Below are 18,222 nucleotides of genomic sequence, written 5' to 3' on the forward strand. Positions count from 1 at the left end.
CTACCTCTGGCAGAAAACATTGCTGATCTGGCTACTGGACTCCAACACTTTGTAACATCAATATCATTACAGAATAATCTGGCCCATTCATGGAGACCGTCGGATCAGATTCTGCATTGGCCCAGCAGGTTGCTTATAATGCAAGAACTATGCAGACCCAGGCACAGACCATTCAAGTGCTGCAAGATCAGGTAGCTGAACTGCAAAATGAAGTTCGATCAATGCATAGTGAGCTTACCAGCTACAGGGCACATGATGTTGCGGCTGCTGCAGCTGCTGCTGCTACTACTGTTACACCTGCACAAGATGCCCGCTTGCCTCTACCAGAAAAATTTGGAGGAGACCGCAAAAAATTTAGGGGTTTCCTAAATCAATGCCGTTTGCATTTCATGATGTTACCTAACCGTTTTCCATCTGAAAGAGAGAAGGGGGGATTTATTTTCTCCCTATTCAAAGATGAAGCCCTGGCTTGGGGCTCCCCTTTTCTGGAACAGGACAGTCCAGTCTTGGGAAATTTAAAAGACTTTCTTGAGGCCATGTGCCTAGTTTTTGATGACCCCAATCGCTGTGCTACAGCAGAAGCCACTCTCCTTCATTTACATCAAGGGAGGCGCTCTGTGGCTGAATATGCTGCTGAATTCAGACAGTGGGTTGCTGATACTACTTGGAACCAATCAGCCCAGAGGTTCCACTTCAGAAGGGGTCTCTCAGAAGCTATAAAAGATGAGCTAGCTCGTGTTGATCTTCCTGTTGAGTTTGATGCATTTGTGCGGTTGGCTATCCGTATTGATCGGAGACTTTCAGAAAGAAGATTGGAAAGACAGGGCTCTTTTAAACCAAGTGCTACTCCTACTTTCTATTCAAGAATTTCTACTCCGACCCCACAAACACCTACGGACTCTGAACCTGAGGCTATGCAGGTAGATCTAATAAGAGGGCCATTATCCAATGAAGAAAAACAGTGGCGACGCACTCACAATTTATGCCTGTATTGTGGTAGTGCAGGGCATTATGCCATCAATTGCCCTAGCAAGTCTAAAAGAACAATAGCTATGACTGCTGAGGGTGCACAGATTCAACACCAATCCCAGATTTCAGACCAACTGGATTCTGTCACACAACCCTTGTTTTCTCTGGCTCAGGGTGAAGAGGGTATGATGACTCAACATCCTCATTTGGTGGTGCCTATCACTTTGCAATATGGTGATAATAAAATTTCAACTACAGCTATGATAGATTCTGGAGCAGGCGGAAACTTTATGGATATTAAATTTGCAGCAGGAAATAAAATTCAGTCTATCCCTAAATCTTCACCTGTGTTAATGGAAACAGTAGACGGTTCTCCACTTACGTCAGGCCCGGTTACACATGAGACTGTGCCCTTAAAATTGATTCTGGAAGTGAATCACCATGAGTCTATATCTTTCCACCTAATTTCCTCAACACAGTTTCCAGTGATTTTGGGTATACCCTGGCTTGCTCTGCATAACCCACAGATTGATTGGAAGACTAGAACTTTGTCCTTTCCTTCAGAACACTGCTTAATGAATTGTCAACCCTCTAAGGCAACACCTGTTGCCACAACAATTAATGAAATGGTTGATACAAACTTAACTAAGCTTCCTCTACAATATCGGGATTTTGCAGATGTCTGTGATAAGAAGAATGCTGATCAGCTTCCACCTCACAGGCCTTATGATTGCCCCATAGAGCTGCTACCTGGAGCTGCTATCCCATTTGGCCGTATATACTCCCTTTCTGAGCCTGAATTGAAAGCACTTTGTGAATACTGTGACGAACCCTGCTGCATAGACCTGTATTGCTGGTTCGTCTGTTTTCATTGGATTCGTGGATTTCCTGTCCGTACGCTGTTGTTCGTACGTTTTCTAAAGTACCGATTGAAACTACCGAACATCGGCCACCCAGGAGAGGAGTGTGCGGCTCATTAACACCTTGACCACAAATTAGAACGTTGTGGTTAACCGCAAACACCTCTCCATTCCATTTCGTACGGGTGGTCGTCGTTCGTATGCCGAACATGAGGCGGCGGCCATTTTGGACACGAGGCGAATCAGCGGTGTTCGGTGCAAAACCCATGGATCTAAAAACGGACTCTTTATCTACCGAACACCGCTGGAGACGGCCGTCTCCCCTTCTATTCCCTTGGAGGCATACGAACACTGTTCCGTTCGGGAGTTTCTTTCATCCGTATCAACTTACCCAGATAGCCGTCCCATGGGGTCATTCGTATACCGAAGGACTTATGAGAGACTTTGACTCCATGGCGATTGGACTGTGTACATCGGACCTGAGCGCTATTCGGTAGGAATATGCCCTCAGATCCAGGCTATCTGGGGATACGTTGCACGAACACTATATATTCGGTACTTCTGATTTTATGTATTTTATTGCATTTTTTGTGTTTGGGTTTAAAATGGCGATGGTTCCTATCCTCGGAGTTAATTAGGTTTCTCCCTAATTATCTCCAGGATAGGAAGAGATGTATTATGGGTAAAATGGGAAGGGCTTGTGTTATAGCCACTGTGATTGGCTACTGTAACGGATCGCCTGGCACCCCGACTGGGTACCTCCGTTGAAGGATGCTCCTAGCGCTCCTGAGGACTTAAAGCACTTCACCAGACACCATAACCACTGTAGACTCCCACGAACCGCCGCAGCTTGGTTGGGGTCTCGCCACGCTACCCACTCTGGACCCAAGACCAGGGTCTAGCTTCCAGTAGATGGACCTCTCCGAATTCCAGAGAGCAGGAACAGGAACAAGCTCTTAGCAGAGCTCAGCGATTATACCCTGGGGAGTATAGTGATTATAGCAATCCCCAGAGTGTAGTTCTCCAATCCCCCAAACATGAGCCAAAACTTCATGAAGGTACAAGATGATCTGAGGTGCTAGCACACCCAGTCTGCTTTTATTTCCATCTTACACATAAAAGCCCGCCCACAGGGGCGGGGTAAAACAGCCAATAGCATAACGGTTACAACCCACAAGTTCCCTCCCCTCAGATAACCAGTTAACATAATTATTACAGCCAGGGAAAATACAGTTTTTATACATGTGCTATAACTTTAAAACCGTACATCCAATCTTCCCAAAAACCACATATTTGGAATCAGCCCACTTTAAACATAAACCCTTCCAAAAATCAGCCAAATCCCCCCAGTGGATCAAAAGTTAGCTGGAAGTCCTTTATGACCGACCGCAAGCACAATTTCCTGCCCAAAACAGTTCCATAGATTTGGGCTGTGCGGCCGGTCAATTTCATGCCGAAAAAACGACCATTTCGAACGGGACTTAGTCTCTGGAGCTGCAAGTTCCGTATGGGAGAAGGTAAGGGTCAGCGGTGTTCGGCAAAATGTGTAGCCGATTTCAGTTCCACAGAATCTTTAGCATACACCGCTGACCGCGTTCGACTGAACAAAGATGGCCGCCGCCACGTGCAATTAACCGGCAGTAACCTCACAGCCTGGGAGGTAAATTGCCTGCACACTTTAGCTTCTGGGTGGTCTGCCTGTGTGGTACTTGGTTCAGTAAGCCCTATTTACTGAACCAAGTGGGGGAAAGCCAGGAACAAGTTATTTTACAGGTCTGGGGACATAGTCTTAAAGGGGCATTGTTCAGCAAAGTCACAATATGTCCCCAGACGGTTCTTAAAGGGCTATACACACCAATAAAAGTCCATACGTTTTCAGGGGCCATAGTCTTAAAGGGTATTGTTACCCAAAGTCTCAATATGTCCCCAGACAGTTCTTAAAGGGCCAGCAGCAGTACAATAAAATACCATTCACTGTACTTAAAGGGCCAGCAGTCGCACAATAAAATACAATATGCCCCAAATAATCCAGGGGCCATAGTCAGCAGGTAGGAGGCGGGCAAACAAGCTTCTCCAGGGCCCAGTGGCGAGGTTGGTTTTGTCACATTTCTCCCCTTTTCCAAACAGACTAACAGGGTACCTGACCTCTTGCCGGTCAGTGCCCTTGTTAGTCCAGCAGCCCACCCACAAAACAGGAACAGTAGTACAGCCCACCCACAATAAATGGTTATTACACCTGAGTAAGGGAAAAACTTGTCCAGGTCCAGGTGCCTCACCATGGCTGTGTGGGGGACTGGTAGGCTGTTTTGGTGGGTTGCTGAGTGGGCAGAGCCCAACGGTACTCTGCCCTGGTGCCAGCACTACCCCGGGAGTAGTCTGGTTGGAGCCTGGTTGCTGGAGACCGACTGTCTCCCCTTTAGATGCACCGCTCTGCTGCCGGAGGGGGAGACCGACTGTCTCCCCTTTGGATACATAGCTCCGCTGTTGCAGGGGGAGACCGACTGTCTCCCCTTTGGCTAAGCAGCCTTGTTGCTGGGGGACAGGACTGACTGTCCTTACACCCTGTGCTGTAGGTGCAGAGACCACGGTCCCATCTGCACAGTTGTGGGGCTTACAGTCTCCCCCTGGTACATTAAGCTGCCGCTGGGGAGAGGTGGTAACCAGCTCCTCTCCCATTAGAACACTCTGCCGCTGGGGAATGGAGACTGGGCTCTCTATTCCCTGTACATTAATGATCCGCCGCTGGGGAGAGGTGGTAACAATCTCCTCTCCCATACATACTTCCAGTCTCTGCGGAGGGAGACCGACTGTCTCTCCTCCCAACACAGAGTCCTGCTGGGCTCTCTATTCCCTGCTGGATACTCTGCCGCTGGGGAATGGAGACTGGGCTCCCAATTCCCAACAAATCACACTGCCGCTGGGGAGGGAGGACGGCCCCTTCAGCTCCCTGTAACTTGGGCGCAGAGACCACGGTCCCATCTGTGCTGGTGTGGGGCTTACTGTCTCCCCTTGGTGTGCTAAGCTGCCGCTGGGGAGAGGGGGTAACCAACTCCTCTCCCTTACACACTTTCAGCCGCTGGGGAGCAGGGCTGACCCTATGTACTCCCTGTAGGCAGGGCGCAGAGACCACAGTCCCATCTGCGCTGGTGAGGGGCTTACTGTCTCCCCTTGGTGAGCTGCGCTGCCGCTGGGGAGAGGGAATAACAAACTCCTCTCCCTTACACACCTTCAGCCGCTGGGGAGAGGGGATAACAGGCTCCTCTCCCTGCACCGTAGACTGCCGCTGGGGAGCAAGAACGGCACCTTCAGCTCCCTGTAACGCACACTGCCGCTGGAGAGGGAGACCGCCTGTCTCCACTCCCGTAACATTGTCCTGTTGCTGAAGAGAGGGACCAACTGTCTCTGCTCTCTGTAGGACACACTGCTGCTGGGGGGGAAGGTCGACACCTTACGCCCCCTGACACTCACTCTGGGGTTGGGGATCTTCCCAGTAAACCTCTACGATATCCTTCCAGCTGAAGGGCTCTAGACCTGGTTCTGCTTGCAGTGTAGACTGTGGCTGAATGGCGAAGAGCAGGTGTTGGTAGGCCTGCTCCAGTTCCCACTCCCTTGTTACCAGGTGGGTCATGTCTTTGCTCACCTCGCGTTCGTCAGCCCAGACATACATGCCCATCCGGTAGTCGTAGATGTCCCAAAACCTAGACCCCTCCGTGCTGCCAAGATCAATATCGTCCTCCAAGGCATCCCATAATAAACCCGGGCCATCATAATCATCCCCCTCCGGTAAGTCGTGCTCGGCCGTCCAGGGGGTAAGTCGAATGGTATGCCACCAGAGGGCCTGGTATGCGTTGTCTAGCCAGATCTCTCGCCATACCAGGGTCTCTAGTCTTGTCACCCATTCATCCAGGGGCTGCTCTCCCAATAGAGACATCCGCATCGCCACACGCTTCTGTAGCCGCTGCTCATCACTGGGGAGACTCTCACCTCGCCGCCACTGGGCGTCTTCCAGGGCATCATACCAGACTTCCTTTCGGTCTGCATCCCTGTAGTCCGCGGCCGCCTCCTCCTCCTCATCATGGAACGCTGTCCAAAAGCTAGCTGATTCCATCCTGCTGTAGCCAGGGGCGCTGTACGGATACTAGCGTTGCCCTCAATTTGGAATTCCAAACGTTACCAGTGTCTACGAGCTGCTTGTCCTCGCACTAGGACGCCATCCCACCGCTGCCACCACTGTTTAATATATTTTACAGTCTTCCACCAGGTCCCCTAGGGGAGTGTCTACCTGGTGGAGACCTGCATAAATACTGGGCAGGTAGCCCCCATTAAACACATTCTGCTTGACCTTCAAAACGGAGCTTTGTCTCGTTTGTGGAGGGATTGACTATTGGGACAGCGCTTTCGTTTATTTCTAGCTGTGGAAGGATTTCGGATGGATTGCTGATCGGGAGTTACCGCATTCGTATGCTCCGTTCGGGAGTTTTATGATCGGTTATGCGGGAATTGCATTTCTGGAGAAAGGGGATTATCGACTAAACGGCGGCTTCACTCTCCAGGCGGTGAGTGTCGTAACAAATACATACAAGAAAATCTTGCCAAAGGCTTTATTCGACCATCTACTTCTCCAGCAGGAGCTCCTATATTCTTTGTAGAAAAGAAAGATGGCAGTCTACGGCCATGTGTCGATTACAGGGACATTAATAAAATCACTGTTAAAAAACGCTATTCCTTGCCTCTCATTCCTGAACTTCTGGAGAGACTTAGTTCAGCTAAAATATTTACGAAGCTTGATCTACGGGGGGCATATAATCTGGTTCGCATAAGACCAAATGATGAATGGAAAACAGCTTTCAGAACCAGGTACGGACATTACGAATATCTAGTAATGCCATTTGGGCTTTGTAATGCCCCTGCAAGTTTTCAGCATCTAATCAATGATGTACTACGGGATCTCCTGGATCAGTTTGTTGTGGCATATTTGGATGATATCCTGATATTTTCTGATAATCTTGAAAATCACAGAAAACAGGTCTGCATTGTTCTTGAGCGCCTTCGTACCCACCACCTATACATTAAACTGGAAAAATGTGAGTTTGAACAAACAGAAATTCAATTCCTGGGATATGTAATAACTCCTAAAGGTTTAAGTATGGACGCAAGTAAAATTAAAGCTGTGCTGGACTGGCCCATCCCCAAGAATGAAAAAGATATTCAGAGATTTGTGGGGTTTGCCAATTTTTACAGGCGTTTCATTAAGAATTTCTCTGCCGTTATTACATCGATCACTGAACTTACACGTAAAGGGACTCCTTTTCAGTGGTCCAATAAGGCTGACACTGCATTTTCCAGATTAAAGACTCTGTTTACATCTGCCCCTATCCTGGTACATCCTCAGCCAGAATTGCCATTTACTGTAGAGGTAGATGCTTCTGATACAGCTGTTGGGGCTATACTGTCTCAAAGGACTGGACCTAAGATGTTGTTACATCCATGTGCCTTCTATTCCCGCCAGATGTTACCAGCAGAAAGAAATTATGACATAGGGAATAAAGAACTTTTGGCTATAAAAGCTGCCTTTGCCGAATGGAGACATCTCTTGGAGGGAGCCACCCATCCAATTACTGTCCTCACAGATCACAAAAATCTGGAATGTATTCAATCAGCTAAGAGACTGTCAGCCAGACAAGCACGCTGGTCCCTATTTTTCTCAAGGTTTAATTTTTTGATTTCATACCGCCCTGGTTCCAGAAATGGCAAGGCCGATGCCTTGTCTAGGATAGCTGACCCCCTCCATACTACAGTAACCAAAGCCACCATCTTGCCTGAGAGTAGATTTTTAGGAGTTACCTTTCCTTCTGATCTAATGTCTCGCATTAAAAAGGGCTACGCTGATGATCCAGTTTTTCGTGATCCTCCTCGTGATCTTCATATGACCATGCTTAATGGGTTTTGGATTTTTCAACAACGTCTGTTTGTTCCAGAATCAGTGCGACTGGACGTTTTACGTCTCTACCATGACTCAAAACCAGCAGGTCATCCAGGAATCCGAAAGACACAAGAACTACTTACCCGATCCTTTTGGTGGCCTAAATATTATGAGGATGTTAAGAAGTATGTGTCCTCTTGTGGTGTATGTGCCAGACATAAGACTCCTCGCTCATCCCCTGTTGGCATGCTTCAGCCTCTTCCTATTCCCCATTGTCCCTGGGGATCTATATCCATGGACTTTATTGTGGAACTACCCCCCTCTAAGGAACACACTACCATTCTTGTTGTTGTGGACCGGTTAACTAAGATGAGTCATTTCATACCAGCTCATGGTCTCCCTTCAGCTAAACAGACTGCTGACCTAGTTATTCGGGAAATATTTCGCTTGCATGGAGTGCCTGATGAAGTAATTTCTGACAGGGGAGTGCAGTTTACATCTCATTTTTGGAAATATTCTTGTTCTATTCTAGGTATTAATGTAAATCTGTCGTCAGCTTTTCATCCACAAAGTAATGGACAGACTGAGCGAACCAACCAGACGTTAGAACAATATTTGCGGTGCTATATTAGTTACCTGCAGGATGACTGGCTGGATTTTCTACCCACAGCGGAATTTGCCTATAACAATGCCCAACACTGCTCCACTTCTCTGAGCCCATTTTCTGCTAATTATGGTTACCATCCAACCTTTCTAGTGAGTCTCCCAATTAGTACTTCCATTCCTGCAGTCACTGACCGGCTAACCGCCTTACGAGATTCCCAAGAACTGCTGAAGAAGACTCTTTCGGAGGCTCAGGAATGTTACAAAAGAGCTGCTGATAGGCATAGAAAGGAGGCCCCAGTTTATCATGTTGGTGACAAGGTTTGGCTGTCAACAAAGAATCTTAAGCTTAGGATTCCTTCTCATAAATTGGGTCAAAAGTTCATGGGACCTTTTGAGATCATCGCTCAGATCAATGCTGTTGTCAGGATCGGGACAGGGATCCAACACGCAGAGTACAAACAGTAGCCAGATACGTATACCGGACCTTAGAATGGCCGGACTAACGTAAGTAGCACTGTATAGAATGGTCAAAGACAAGCCGAGGTCGAGGGTAACAGAAGACAGGTAAGCGAGAGACAAGCCGAATCAAGGGTAACAGAGATAAGCAGAGTAAGGTAAACAAGCCGGGTCAAAACCAAAAGGGAAAATAGAATACACAAGCACTGAGTGACTAGAACAAGCTAGAACCACGACAGGGCAATGAGCTAATGAAAGAAGCTCTGTTAAATACCCTGTTCAGAGCAGTAACCACGCCTCCGAGGCGTCTTGATTGGTCCTGCAGAAATTGACTGACAGGTCGTTCCGGAGGAGTGTCCTGATGACTACTTCCTGCCTAGATGCTGTAAAAGGCAGTCACTCCCTCGCGGCCGGCCTAGCATGACCGGATAGACCGCGGGGAAGGGAGCCATCAGACCGTCTGGATGGAGGAACAGCTAAGTCTCTACCTCTTTCGGAGGTAGAGACCACAGGTACCCTGACAGTATCCCCCCTCTCAGATACGCCCACCGGGCGGAATGAACCGGGACGAGATGGGAAGCGAGAGTGATACGCCCTGCGGAGACGGGGAGCATGAACATCCTCCTGAGGTACCCAACTCCTCTCCTCAGGACCATATCCCTTCCAATCAACCAGATATTGTACTCTCCCCCGGGAGATTCGAGAATCAATAATAGAGTTGAGCTCATACTCCTCCTGACCCTCCACCTGAACGGAGCGAGGAGGGGCTATTGTGGAGGAAAATCTGTTACATATGAGTGGTTTCAACAATGAAACGTGAAACGAGTTCGGGATGCGTAAGGTATTAGGAAGAGCTAAACGATACGCAACTGGATTGATACGGGTCAGCACCCTGTAGGGTCCAATATAACGAGGAGCGAACTTCATGGATGGCACTTTTAAACGGATGTTCCTCGTGCTCAGCCATACCCTATCACCTGGAACAAAGACCGGAGCCGCCTTCTACGTTTATCAGCGTGTTTCTTAACCAACATAGAGTTGTGCACAAGGATTTGTCGAGTTTGATCCCACAACTTCCTCAAATTGGCAACATGAACATCAACCGACGGCACCCCCTGGGAAGGAGAATCCGAAGGAAGAACAGACGGATGAAAACCATAATTCATGAAGAAGGGGCTTGAATGAGTAGAATCGCAAACGAGATTGTTGTGTGCAAACTCCGCCCAAGGAATCAAACCGACCCAGTCGTCCTGGTCTGAAACGAAACAACGTAGATATTGTTCAACTTTTTGGTTAGTGCGTTCAGCAGCTCCATTGGACTGAGGATGATAGGCAGAGGAGAAATTCAATTTGATGCCTAGTTGGGAGCAGAATGATCTCCAAAAACGGGAAACAAATTGGGAGCCTCTGTCAGAGACAATTTGGGAAGGTATCCCATGCAACCGGAAAATCTCCCTGGCGAATATCTCCGCTAATTCGGGCGAAGATGGGAGTTTAGGTAAGGGAATGAAGTGAGCCATTTTAGTAAATCTGTCTACCACAGTGAGGATGACAGTCTGCTTTTTAGAGATAGGCAAATCAACAATGAAGTCCATTGCCAGACAGGACCAAGGCTTTTCAGGAACCTCTAAAGGGTGCAGAAATCCGCATGGAAGCGAATGGGGTAGCTTGGTCTTGGTACAAACTTCACATGCCCCGATGAATTCTTTAATATCCTTGCGTAAGTCAGGCCACCAAAAATCTTTAGAGACCAGCGCATAAGTCTTGCGGATACCAGGATGCCCAGCCACCTTGCTGTTATGGAGACAGCGTAGCACCTCCAGTTGGAGAGCGGCAGGAACGAAGTGTCGATCCCCAGGAGTCTGTTTGGGTGCCAAATGCTGAAACTTCATGATCTCAGAAAGCAATGGAGAGTGAATCCTGAGAATCGTGTTCGCGATGATATTCCCCTTAGGAACTATGGAGGACATAAGTGGTTCAGTTATAGTGGATGGTTCATATTGACGAGACAAGGCATCGGCTTTAGAGTTCTTAGAACCAGGTCTATACGTGAGTACATAATTAAAGTGAGTGAGGAACAAAGCCCAGCGAGCCTGCCTGGCGGACAAGCGCTTGGCCTCCCCAATATAAGACAAGTTCTTATGATCCGTTAGGATAGTAACAGGGTGTAGTGTCCCTTCTAGTAAATGTCTCCACTCCTTTAAAGCCTTAATGACCGCTAACAGTTCCCTCTCCCCGATGTCATATCTGCTCTCAGGCCCAGAAAGTTTTTTAGAGAAAAAACCACAAGGGTGTAACGGTTTATCCACCCCTAACCTTTGAGACAGAACAGCCCCAACTCCTGTCTCAGAAGCATCGACCTCGAGCAGGAAAGGCAGAGTCGTATCAGGATGAACTAGAATGGGAGCTGAGGCAAAAAGTTCCTTGAGAGTCTTAAAAGCACCAAGAGCTTCCTCAGACCAGAACTTAGTATCAGCCCCTTGTTTGGTCATATTGGTAATAGGCGCAATGATAGAGGAGTAACCCTTAATGAAGCGCCTATAGTAGTTGGAAAAACCAATAAACCTTTGGATAGCCTTGAGTCCTTTGGGCAAAGGCCAGTCTAAAATAGATTGGAGTTTACCAGGATCCATTTTAAAACCTTCCCCAGAAATCACGTACCCAAGAAAGTCTACCTGAGACTGATCAAAACTGCACTTCTCCAATTTGCAGTATAGACCATGTTGCAGAAGTTTGTGTAACACCTTTCTGACCTGTCTATGGTGAGTCTCAATCTCCTTAGAGTGTATTAGTATGTCGTCCAGGTAAACAATAACACAATCATGCTGAAACTCCCTAAGTACCTCATTAATCAACTCTTGAAATACTGCAGGAGCATTGCATAGTCCAAATGGCATAACAGTGTACTCGTAATGGCCATACCGGGTATTGAATGCCGTCATCCACTCGTGACCATGCTGGATTCTCACCAAATTGTAAGCCCCTCTGAGATCTAACTTGGTGAAGATTTTGGAGCCCTTAAGACGATCAAATAACTCGGTAATCAGTGGGATGGGATAGGCATTTCTGACAGTTATTTTATTTAAGCCTCGGTAATCGATACAAGGTCTCAGCGTGCCATCTTTCTTTTTAATGAAAAAGAACCCCGCCCCGGCCGGAGAAGAAGACCTCCTGATGAATCCCTTTTCTAAATTCTCCTGAATATTCTCCTCTAGAACCGAGTTCTCCTGAACAGACAAAGGATATACATGGCCCCTCGGAGGCATAGTCCCGGGTAAAAGCTTAATTTTACAGTCAAATGACCTGTGTGGCGGCAAAGAATCGGCATTCTTCTTGTCAAACACTGCCCTTAAGTCTAGGTAAAGGTCTGGTATTTGTCTTTCTGTGGACTGAGTAGGATTCTCCTGTATGTTAATATTAGCTAATTGTGAAACCTTGCACAAACACCGATCCTGGCAGCCCTGGCCCCACGAGAGTATCTCCCCTAACTCCCAATCAATAATAGGGTTATGTTCTTTCAACCATGGGTACCCCAGAACTATGGGAACGGAAGGAGACGAAATGAGCAGAAGAGATAAATTCTCCACGTGTAGGATGCCAACCTTTAACTCAATGGGTATGGTTTCACGAAAGATAACAGGGTCTAGTAGTGGTCTACCATCTATGGCCTCAACGGCCAAGGGTGTCTCCCTTAGCTGGGATGGGAAATTGTTTTTACTGGCAAAGGCTTGGTCGATAAAATTCTCAGCAGCACCGGAATCTATCAAAGCCATAGCCCTTACTACTTCCCTCCCGCAAGTTAAGGAAACTGGTAGCAGAAGCCTGTGATCTTAATACTTAGGAGTAGAGGACAAAATAGAAACACCCAAGACCTGTCCTCTAGAGGGACTTAGGTGCGAGCGTTTCCCGGGCGGTTAGAACAGTTTGAGAGTAAATGACCCTTAGCTCCACAATACATACACAAACCCTCTCTTCTCCTGTACTGTCTTTCCTCCTCAGAGAGGCGGGTAAACCCTATCTGCATAGGTTCAGGAAGCAAAGATACCGTGGAGTCAGGACTTGGAAAAGCGGGGGCTAACCTAATATAAGGTCTCCGGTTCTTCTCTCGAGTGTTCTGTCTCTCTCTTAAACGTTCATCTATACGAGAGATGAACGAAATTAAATCCTCTAAATTCTCAGGGAGTTCTCTGGTAGCAACCTCATCAAGGATTACTTCAGATAAGCCATTCAAAAATACATCCATATACGCCTGCTCATTCCACTTGACCTCTGACGCCAGAGACCTGAACTCTAGTGCATAATCCACCAGTGTTCGGTTCTCCTGTCTCAGACGCAACAGTAGTCTGGCTGCATTAACCTTTCTACCTGGAGGGTCAAATGTTCTTCTAAAAGCAGCTACAAAGGCGTTATAGTTATAAACTAATGGGTTATCGTTCTCCCATAATGGGTTGGCCCATCTCAGAGCTTTCTCAATAAGTAGGGTGATAATAAATCCTACCTTTGCCCTATCTGTAAGATAAGAGCGAGGTTGCAATTCAAAATGGATACTAATTTGGTTTAAGAAACCAAGACACTTCTCAGGAGCCCCACCATAGCGTACTGGGGGGGTAATGCGAGAAGAAGTACCCACTGTGGCTACCTCTAGACCTGAACCGGCAGGAGAAACAGGGGTATTACGTATCTCCTCTGGTGGGTTATTGGCACGAGATAATAGAGCCTGTAGCGCAAGCGCCATCTGATCCATTCTGTGATCCATGGCTTCAAACCTAGGATCAGGAGAGGCAAGCTGACTGTTTGTACTCGCAGGATCCATTGGCCCTGTCGTAATGTCAGGATCGGGACAGGGATCCAACACGCAGAGTACAAACAGTAGCCAGATACGTATACCGGACCTTAGAATGGCCGGACTAACGTAAGTAGCACTGTATAGAATGGTCAAAGACAAGCCGAGGTCGAGGGTAACAGAAGACAGGTAAGCGAGAGACAAGCCGAATCAAGGGTAACAGAGATAAGCAGAGTAAGGTAAACAAGCCGGGTCAAAACCAAAAGGGAAAATAGAATACACAAGCACTGAGTGACTAGAACAAGCTAGAACCACGACAGGGCAATGAGCTAATGAAAGAAGCTCTGTTAAATACCCTGTTCAGAGCAGTAACCACGCCTCCGAGGCGTCTTGATTGGTCCTGCAGCAATTGACTGACAGGTCGTTCCGGAGGAGTGTCCTGATGACTACTTCCTGCCTAGATGCTGTAAAAGGCAGTCACTCCCTCGCGGCCGGCCTAGCATGACCGGATAGACCGCGGGGAAGGGAGCCATCAGACCGTCTGGATGGAGGAACAGCTAAGTCTCTACCTCTTTCGGAGGTAGAGACCACAGGTACCCTGACAGCTGTCACCTTCCGGCTGCAACTTCCAGATTCCATGAAAATACATCCGGTGTTTCACGTTGCACTGCTTAAACCTTTTCATAAAAATACTTTCCCTGGTCGAGCCCTGCCTGCCCCACCACCAGTCCTCGTGGATGGTGAAGATGAATACGAGGTGGAAAAAATTCTTGACTCCAGGATATTCCGCAACAAGCTTCAATATTTGGTTCTTTGGAAAGGCTATGGTGAAGAGGATAGATCATGGGAACCAGTGGACAATATTCATGCTCCTGATCTTCTTCAGTCTTTCCATGCACAGTACCCTGCTAAACCAGGAAATAGGGCATCCAGAGGCTGCGCCTGTAGAGGTGGGAGTAATGTAAGGAACTGACTGCTGGGTTTCGAACCCTGGTTTACATGCTGCTAAACCTCTTCCTTTTGCAAATGTACCTGAGATCTGGTAACCTTGACTCTATAAGCATTGGTATCAGTGACAAGTCTCTTCAGCTGTGTCTGGTCATGTGTCTGGTTCTTGGCCTATAAAAGCCACTTCCTGTCTCTGTACCTTTGCCAGATTATTGTGGTTCCTGTACTCTCTAATCAAGCTTGTTCCTGTTTCTCCTACCTGTTGCTGATTTTGGACCGTTTTTGACTTTGCTGCTTCTCCTTCCCACTGACCTCGGCTTGCCTCACTACGATTACCATCTCTCTGTTCCAGTCTCCCATCTCTGCTTAAGACCAGAAGGCCACTCAAGGCTCAGGGGCTCAACCACCTGGGTAACGAGTGGCTACCTCTGGCAGAAAACATTGCTGATCTGGCTACTGGACTCCAACACTTTGTAACATCAATATCATTACAGTATCGTACCTGGTTCTACACAGTGAGTGAGCAACAACATGCCTAGAACATGTGGGCTTCAGACTTAGTTCTACATAGCGACCAAGCAATGATATGCCTGGAATGTGAGTGTATCATACCTGGTTCTACACAGTGAGTAAGCAACAACACGCCTCGAACATGTGGGCTTCAGACCTAGTTCTACATAGTGACCAAACAATGATATGCCTGGAATGTGAGTGTATCATACCTGGTTCTACACAGTGAGTGATCAACAACACGCCTAGAACATGTGGGCTTCAGACCTAGTTCTATATAGTGACCAAGCAATGATATGCCTGGAATGTGAGTGTATCAAGCCTGGTTCTACACAGTGAGTGAGCAACAACACACTAGTTCTACATAGTGACCAAACAATGATATGCCTGGAATGTGAGTGTATCATACCTGGTTCTACACAGTGAGTGATCAACAACATGCCTAGAACATGTGGGCTTCAGACCTAGTTCAATATAGTGACCAAGCAATGATATGCCTGGAATGTGAGTGTATCAAGCCTGGTTCTACACAGTGAGTGAGCAACAACACACTAGTTCTACATAGTGACCAAACAATGATATGCCTGGAATGTGAGTGTATCAAACCTGGTTCTACACAGTGAGTGAGCAACAACACGCCTAGAACATGTGAGCTTCAGACCTAGTTCTACATAGTGACCAAACAATGATATGCCTGAAATGTGAGTGTATCAAACCTGGTTCTACACAGTGAGTGAGCAACAACACACCTAGAACATGTGGGCTTCAGACCTAGTTCTACATAGTGACCAAGCAATGATATGCCTGGAATGTGAGTGTATCATACCTGGTTCTACACAGTGAGTGAGTAACAACACGCCTAGAACATGTGGGCTTCAGACTTAGTTCTACATAGTGACCAAGCAATGATATGCCTGGAATGTGAGTGTATCATACCTGGTTCTACACAGTGAGTGAGCAACAACACGCCTCGAACATGTGGGCTTCAGACCTAGTTCTACATAGTGACCAAGCAATGATATGCCTGGAATGTGAGTGCATCAAACCTGGTTCTACACAGTGAGTGAGCAACAACACGCCTCGAACATGTGGGCTTCAGACCTAGTTCTACATAGTGACCAAACAATGATATGCCTGGAATGTGAGTGTATCATACCTGGTTCTACACAGTGAGTGAGCAACAACACGCCTAGAACATGTGGGCTTCAGACCTAGTTCTACATAGTGACCAAACAATGATATGCCTGGAATGTGAGTGTATCATACCTGGTTCTACACAGTGAGTGAGCAACAACACGCCTCGAACATGTGGGCTTCAGACCTAGTTCTACATAGTGACCAAGCAATGATATGCCTGGAATGTGAGTGTATCGTACCTGGTTCTACACAGTGAGTGAGCAACAACATGCCTAGAACATGTGGGCTTCAGACTTAGTTCTACATAGTGACCAAGCAATGATATGCCTGGAATGTGAGTGTATCATACCTGGTTCTACACAGTGAGTGAGCAACAACATGCCTAGAACATGTGGGCTTCAGACTTAGTTCTACATAGTGACCAAGCAATGATATGCCTGGAATGTGAGTGTATCATACCTGGTTCTACACAGTGAGTGAGCAACAACACGCCTAGAACATGTGGGCTTCAGACCTAGTTCTATATAGTGACCAAGCAATGATATGCCTGGAATGTGAGTGTATCAAGCCTGGTTCTACACAGTGAGTGAGCAACAACACGCCTCGAACATGTGGGCTTCAGACCTAGTTCTACATAGTGACCAAGCAATGATATGCCTGGAATGTGAGTGTATCATACCTGGTTCTACACAGTGAGTGAGCAACAACACGCCTCGAACATGTGGGCTTCAGACCTAGTTCTACATAGTGACCAAGCAATGATATGCCTGGAATGTGAGTGTATCATACCTGGTTCTACACAGTGAGTGAGTAACAACACGCCTAGAACATGTGGGCTTCAGACTTAGTTCTACATAGTGACCAAGCAATGATATGCCTGGAATGTGAGTGTATCATACATGGTTCTACACAGTGAGTGAGCAACAACACGCCTCGAACATGTGGGCTTCAGACCTAGTTCTACATAGTGACCAAGCAATGATATGCCTGGAATGTGAGTGTATCATACCTGGTTCTACACAGTGAGTGAGCAACAACACGCCTCGAACATGTGGGCTTCAGACCTAGTTCTACATAGTGACCAAGCAATGATATGCCTGGAATGTGAGTGTATCGTACCTGGTTCTACACAGTGAGTGAGCAACAACACACCTAGAACATATGGGCTTCAGACTTAGTTCTACATAGTGACAAAGCAATGATATGCCTGGAATGTGAGTGGATCATACCTGGTTCTACACAGTGATTGAGCAACAACACGCCTCGAACATGTAGGCTTCAGACCTAGTTCTACATAGTGACCAAGCAATGATGTGCCTGGAATGTGAGTGTATCATACCTGGTTCTACACACTGATCAAACAACAAAACTCCTGGAACATGCGGGTATTTCCCCTGTTTTTTACCACTTTCCCAATGTGCAGCAAGAATTGGTAGCTCCACCAGGCACCCTCTTAAATGCTGGCATTGTGTCATTACTTGACGATCCATGTCCTGTCTCTGATTGAAGGCTTAAAATGTTACAGGGCATTCAGAAAGTATTTACTGTATAAAATATTTTTTTGTTAATTTTTTTAGTGGTGCAGCTTTGTGCTACTATTAGTTAAAAAAAAAATTTACACCAATCTACTCTCAATAACTCATAATATAAAACAAAAAACAGATTTTATATTAAGTAGAAAAAACTGAAATATCACTTACTCTCAAGTATTCAGACCCCCCCAAAAAAAATTTCCTGCCATTTATCTCTGTAGATCCTCCCATGTCGTAAGGTTGGCTTGGGACATTAGGTGGACAACCATTTTCTGGTCTCTCAAGAGATGTTCCATTGGGTTCAAATCCGGACTCTTCATTAGAATGAAGTTGTAATAGTCCTCAGAGTGACCCTTTAAGGATATCTCTGTATTTTGCTACTATTATCTTTCCCTCAAGCCTGACCAGTCTGGGGGGAGACATGATGTGGGTCACAATGGACAGGATTTTACTCAATACCTCTATTCCTCATGACAGACAGTAGAATGTATTTTTTTT

At 46.9% G+C, this 18,222-nt stretch overlaps 1 protein-coding gene across 1 annotated transcript in view; it reads right to left on the reverse strand.

Annotated features, from left to right (window-relative positions):
* ACAP1 (ArfGAP with coiled-coil, ankyrin repeat and PH domains 1) overlaps nt 1-18,222 on the reverse strand; it is a 292,765-nt gene that overhangs the window by 64,993 nt on the left and 209,550 nt on the right. The window lies entirely within an intron of this gene.

This window comes from Pelobates fuscus, chromosome 3 (assembly GCF_036172605.1).
Source record: "Pelobates fuscus isolate aPelFus1 chromosome 3, aPelFus1.pri, whole genome shotgun sequence".
Taxonomy (NCBI): Eukaryota; Metazoa; Chordata; class Amphibia; order Anura; family Pelobatidae; genus Pelobates; species Pelobates fuscus.